General features: G+C 36.2%; 1 non-coding gene across 1 annotated transcript; it reads right to left on the reverse strand.

The window, feature by feature from the left end:
- Positions 1-1,094: 1,094 nt before the first annotated feature.
- On the reverse strand, positions 1,095-1,200 carry LOC143663808 (U6 spliceosomal RNA). The gene has a single exon (XR_013166189.1). It is a non-coding gene; the product is annotated as a U6 spliceosomal RNA (small nuclear RNA).
- Between the last annotated feature and the right edge of the window lie 5,093 nt (positions 1,201-6,293).

Genomic DNA, 6,293 nt, shown 5'->3' on the forward strand with positions numbered 1-6,293 from the left:
TGGGATAAAGCCCTCTTGCTATGTAATTCTTTTTCGTTAAAGCAGTTCAACTGAGATATATTCACACATTATACAATCCATCCAAAGAGTACAATCCATGACTCACAGCGTATTCACAAAGTTGTTTATTCATCATCAAATCAATTTTAGTACATTTTCTTTACTGTAAAAAGAAAAATCCCATATCCCTTTTATACTCCCTTACTATTGACACAGCATTGGTGTGGTACCTTTGTTACAATCAATGAAAGAATATTAAAATATTACTGTTAACTATGTACCCTAGTTTGCATTAGACATATTTTTCTCCATATACTACCCTATTGTTAACACCTTGCAATAGTGATGTACATTTGCTTTAATTTATGAAAAAAATTCTTGTATTTGTGCTATTAATCACAGTCATCATCCACAAGAAGGTTCACTATGTTATACAGTACCATGTTTTACCCTCTAGTTTTCCTTCTAGTGATGTACTCCACCTTAAACTTTCCCTTTCAACCACATTCACATGCATAATTCAATGCTGCTAATTACATTCATAGTGATGTGCTACCATCACCTCTATCTATCTTGAGACATTTATAATCAACCAAATTAAAAATTCTGTAAAAACTAAACATCAGATCCTTGTATTCTACCCTCATTCTTTATTCTAGATTTTAATTCTATGAGTTTGCTTATTTTAATTAGATTATATTGAGATCATACAGCATTTGTTCTTTTTGTGTCTGTCTTATTTCACTCAACATAATGTCCTCAAAGTTCATCTAAGTTGTCAGATGCTTCAGTACTTAATTCCTTCTTATAGTCAAATAATATTACATAGTATGTATATGCCAAATTTTGTTTATCCATTTATCTGTTGATAGACACTTGGATTGCTTCCATTTCTTGGCAATTGTGAATTATGCTGCTATGAACATTGGTGGGCAAATGTCTGTTTGGGTTCCTACTTTCAGTTCTTCTGGGTATGTGCCTAGTAGTGAGATTGTTGGATCATATGGAAGTTCCATAGTTAGCTTCTGGAGGAAATCCCAGACTTTCATAGTGGCTATACCATTTTACATTCCAACTATCAGTGAATGACTGTTAAAAATATGGAATGCTTCATGAATTTGTGAGTTGTCCTTGCACAGGGACCATGCTAATCTTCTCTGTATTGTTCCAATTTTAGTATAAGTACTACAAAATAAGCATGGTTTGCCAGTATTTCATTGAGGATTTTTGCATATATGTTCATAAGAAATATTGGTCTGTAGTTTTCCCTTTTTGTGATCTTTGTCTGGGTTTGGTATGAGAGTTATGTTGGCCTTGTAGAATGAGGGCACATTCCCTCCTCTTCAGTTTTTTGAAAGAGTTTGAGCAAAATTGTTGGGAAGAGTTTGATTACTGATTCCATCTCTTTACTATTTATTGGCTTGTTGAGGTTGTCATTTCTCTATCCCTTCTGCTCTTTCTCTCTTTCTTCTTCTGGGGCTCCTATGAGACCTATATTGGTACACTTGATAGTGTACCAGATGTCTCAGGCTATTTTCACTTTATGTAATTCCTTTTTCTTTCTGAGCCTCACCCTGACTCAATTCCATTTTTTGACTTCGAGTTTGTTGATTCTTTCTTCTGCCAGTTCCAATCTACTGTTGAAACTCTCCTGGGAATTTTTCATTTCAGTTTTTGTGGCCTTCAACTCCAGTAGTTCTGTTTGGTTCCTTTTTAAAATTTCTGTTTATTGAGATTGTCATATTATTCAGTCATTGTTTTCCTGATATCCTTTAGTTCTTTCTCTGTATTTTCCTTTATCTCTTTGAGTATGTTAAAAATCAGTTTTTAAAGTAAAGTATGTCCACAGTTTGGTCCCCTTTGTTGATATTTTGGGATTTTTATCCTCTTACATTGGATGGGCCATCATTCCCTGTTTGCTTGTTTTGTAGTCTTTTGTTTCATGCTGTGCATTTTAGTATTTTAAAATGCTAATTCTGAGATTCATTCCCTGTGATGTCTATTTTCTTGATTTTGTAGCCAGCACATGAAATGATAGATTTTCCTGTGTGTCAGGAACTAAAAAACCAATCAACTCTAAACAAAAACCCTCTTTCACTATCTTTGCATATTGACTTTGTATTGATTGGCACTCTTCACAGTTTATCTTTCCTATCAAGAAGGTCCGCCCTAGGTAAATGCCTAGTTCAGGGAACTCCCTGTCTTTTCTGGCCTTTTGACTTTTCCTGGTCTTATGCTTTCTAGTGGTCTTAGGAGTTCCCCTCTTTACAGGAGTTTGAATGTCTCCTCTACTTCCCCATAAAGAAATTTTCTCCCTTTTCCAAGTATTTCATGGCAGGACTTAAAGCACGTAAGCCCATGCCCCAGCTATCTCTCTCAATTGTTTCTTACAGTGTTTTCATTTTCTGAAGTTGTGTTTGTTTGGAGGGCAAATTCTTTGTGGAACAGCTTTCCAGAAAGGAGTTTACCAAGTCATCTTTCTCAGCTGGGACAAGGTCAGGGACCTACAAGTGGAGCTCAGCCATCTCCAAATGGCCCTGAGGAGGAGTTGAGGGAGGACCCAGGAAGGGCAGCAGGACCTTCTTCCATAACTACCCAAAACTTCATGATCTTGACTTGACCTCCTCCCAGCCAATGCAGTCTCTCAACTGCCCACATCTTTGAAGAAGCACATATCTTTAAGTCTCCTCTGCAGCCTTGGTCTGGGGCATGTTGTGACAATGGCTGCCCTCAGAGCCCTGTGCTTCCAGCAATCTGAAATTACTTGTCAAAAGTCATAATCTGTGGTCAGTCTGTGAATCCTGCCCTTACTGAACCTACCAAGGATCTTGGGGAAATGGAATTTTATGACCCCTCTGGTACCACAAGGCTACAGAGGGGGCTGAACCCTACTGTTGCCTGTTATGAGAGTGTAGGACGGGTGCTGCTACCCACTGTAGCTGAAAAAGTGATTTACTGGTATTTACCTTAATTTATCAGTCTCTTCCTCCTGCTCTCCTCTGGATGCTGTACAGTTTTCCACTGGGCTCCAGAGTTTTGAAATAGTTGATTTGGACAGAACCTGTCTGTTTAATAGTTGTCCTGTGGAGGGACTGACTCCTGGAGCTTCCTACTCCCTCATCGTCCCATAATTTTCTGAATTTTCTTTTCAGTGAATTGATTGCTATTTTTCTGGCAACTTATTAATTAACTAATTGTCTGATACAACTGTGTCCTTATGTGAATGTTGTAAAACATTACTATAACATCCTATGATGATTTGGAACTGTATATACCTCAGAAAAGCATGTTCTTAAAGTTAATCCACTTCTGTTGGTTTTGAAACCATTGTAGGTAGGATCTCTGAGTTTACTTCAGTTAAGGAATGACTCACCTTAAGCAGGTGAGTTTCCAATATAAATTGGAAACCTTTATAAGAGAATGAAATTTAGACAAAGAGAAGGAAAGTCACAGGAAGTAAGAAGCTGAAATAAAGCCTAGAAGAGAAGAAGAGACCAGAAGACACCACCATGACCTTGCCATGTGATAGAGGAACCAAGGATTGTTGGCAGCCAGTCCCGGAATGCCGGTCAGGAAGAAAGTATCTCCTGGATGATGCCTAGATTTGGATATTTTCCTGGCCTCAAAACTGTGAGCAAATAAAATCCCATTGTTTAGGCTGAGCCGTTTCCTGTATTTGCTTAAGCTGCCTTGAAAGGTAAAACACAACCTCTCTATCATTCCTAAAAATTCATATAAGCAAGGACTCAACATACATTACGTATATAAGAAAATTGGAAGTATTCTATGATTTTCTATCTTTGATAAAATATTTAATTGTATCATAATACAAGTAGTTCTTTTGAAATAATTACAAGTAATATGAAGCACATTTTATTATTATTTGAAAAAGTCACGGAGTCAAATGGATCTGAAGCCAATCAGGATAAACTGATCACAGAGAAGTTATGTTATACTTAAAAAGAGAGGAAAACAAAAAAAAATAAAAACTTCCACAGAGACTAAAGAGATTTGAGAAAATGCAAGTAATGAGCAAATTAAAAATTTTAAAGTATGTTCTGAGAGCTAGAATTTTCAGTGCTGAATTTGGAAAATAGGTATGAGAAGTAAAAAAATGAGGAGATTCAGGAAAAAAAGCAGGCTCTTGGCTGATATACAGATGTACACACTGTCCTCATGTAATTGAACTCTATGAATAAAAAATTTTTTGTACTCGTCTCTATTCACTTTGAAAGTTTTACTTTTAATAATGCTTGTAGTCTCTAGCTAACTTGATGAAAAAATTTATTTTTAAAAATATTAGAGAGGGAAGTGGTTTAAAACATATCTGTTACAGTCAGTTAATGTTTGGAAAGAAAAAAGTTATATTGTGGGCAGCTTTACTTATTATTTGTCTTTATTTAAAGGTGTAGCAGGTGTGCAAAGAGGAAAGGAAAATTCTCATTATTACTTGTCTCAATTGAATTAATAGAATCAGCTTTTAAAAAGATAGAAATTTATTGAAACAAATGGTACTATACAGTAGAAATGAGCCTTAACAATCACTTACACCAACATCTCTCAATTTACATTTGAAGCTCCTGAGGCTCAGATGGGTGAGATGGCTGACCCAAGGTCATGTGGCTAGTTTGTGCTAGAGCCAGAAGTTTCCAAATTTCTTGACTCTTAGGCCAAGAAGGAGTCCCTATAACAAGCAAAGTTAAAATTTAAAAGTTGGAAGAAGTGGTATGAATTCATTTCAAGAGCTACATTGGAACAGAGATTGCAATAGATGGAGGGTCTCATACTATTAATAAGAAAATTAAGGTGATGTCACAGTAGGCTTTCTGCATTGAAAATTTTTTTAAATGTAATTTTATTGAGATATATTCACACCATATAATCTATCTATAGTAGACAATCAGTGGTTCATAATATCGTCACATAGTTGTGTGCTTCTCACCATGATCATTTTTACAACATTTATGTTATTCCAGAAAAAGAAATAAAAAGAAGAAAGAAACCCCCAAACATCTTATACCCCTTACTCTACTCTCTGGTTGACTACTCGTACTGGGCTCTACTCAATTTTAAGACTTATAATGGAAGTAGGTTAACTAATACAGTGTAGTATTGTCAGAGATACGTATATATATCAGTGGAACAGAACGAAGCATCCAGAAGTAGATCCACACAAACATGGGCCCCTGACTTTTTTTTCCCAGTATAATTTTTACAGTCATTATCAAAGACCAAGGCTATCGGATTATAGTTCAACAGCTTCAGCTATTTACTTCTAGCTATTCTAAAACACTAGACACTAAAAAGAAATATCTATATAATGAGTCAGTAGTCACAATCATTTGCTGAATCTTAATTTCTTAGTTACATTTCCTCCCTCTCATTTGATCTTTCTCTCGCTCTTCAGGGATATCTGGCAATGACCACTTTAATGTCTTCATGTTGGAAAGGGTTGTTGACTTTAATGAAGTAGAGGAATGAAACTGGTTGATGTTCTTGGAAAGACTGGTATTTCTGGGTTTCAGGGCCTACAGGATCAATTTAGAAGCCTTAGAAAAATAAACTTACTAAGAAAAACTTTTATAGAGACTTAGATCTCTATAAAAAAACTTTTTAGAGCGCAGGACCCTCCCGAGGATTTTCAGGAATACTGTTGGTCGGAGCTTGGCATACCGTGATAGTTTGTGATATCTGACTATCTGCGTTGCAAAATTTAACATCACAGCAGTTGCAACACACTGTCTAAATTGGCCTTCCGGGAACCAGGAGAGTAAATCCTACTGAAGTAGTCTTCTCTGCTGATTTGATAAGAAGAGACAACAAGGAATACAGAGGGGAAGGATGAGTTTGGAATTTGTGTTGATGTTGGAGTCAGTCTTAAAATAGTGTAAAAGGATTGTCATTTTTGGAGAAAAAGAATTCCAAGAGAAGAAAATATTTATAAGCGATTGCTGTAAGTCTGTAAGTGCTATAATGGTGATGTCAGAGAAGGATGGTTCTCAGATGAAGCCAGGTGGTGGTGAGAAAGCTCATATTGAGGCCATTGTGGTAGAGTCTGTGATAAACAGAAAAGGAAAGGTCAGAGATGCATTTGACTCAAATGCATTTTAACAAAGTGAATACAACTCTGACTTCTCTTAGGAAAGTTGACAGCTTGTCACTAGACATTGCAATTCTGTCATTTCAGGATGTATCCATATTGAGTACACATGACTAAGGTGTTTGTTTGCCCACCATCAGCCTGAACCAATGGCAGACTTTTAATGGCAAATAAAACATTTAATGGCAAAATT

This window comes from Tamandua tetradactyla, chromosome 19, assembly GCF_023851605.1.
Source record: "Tamandua tetradactyla isolate mTamTet1 chromosome 19, mTamTet1.pri, whole genome shotgun sequence".
In the NCBI taxonomy this organism is placed as follows: Eukaryota; Metazoa; Chordata; class Mammalia; order Pilosa; family Myrmecophagidae; genus Tamandua; species Tamandua tetradactyla.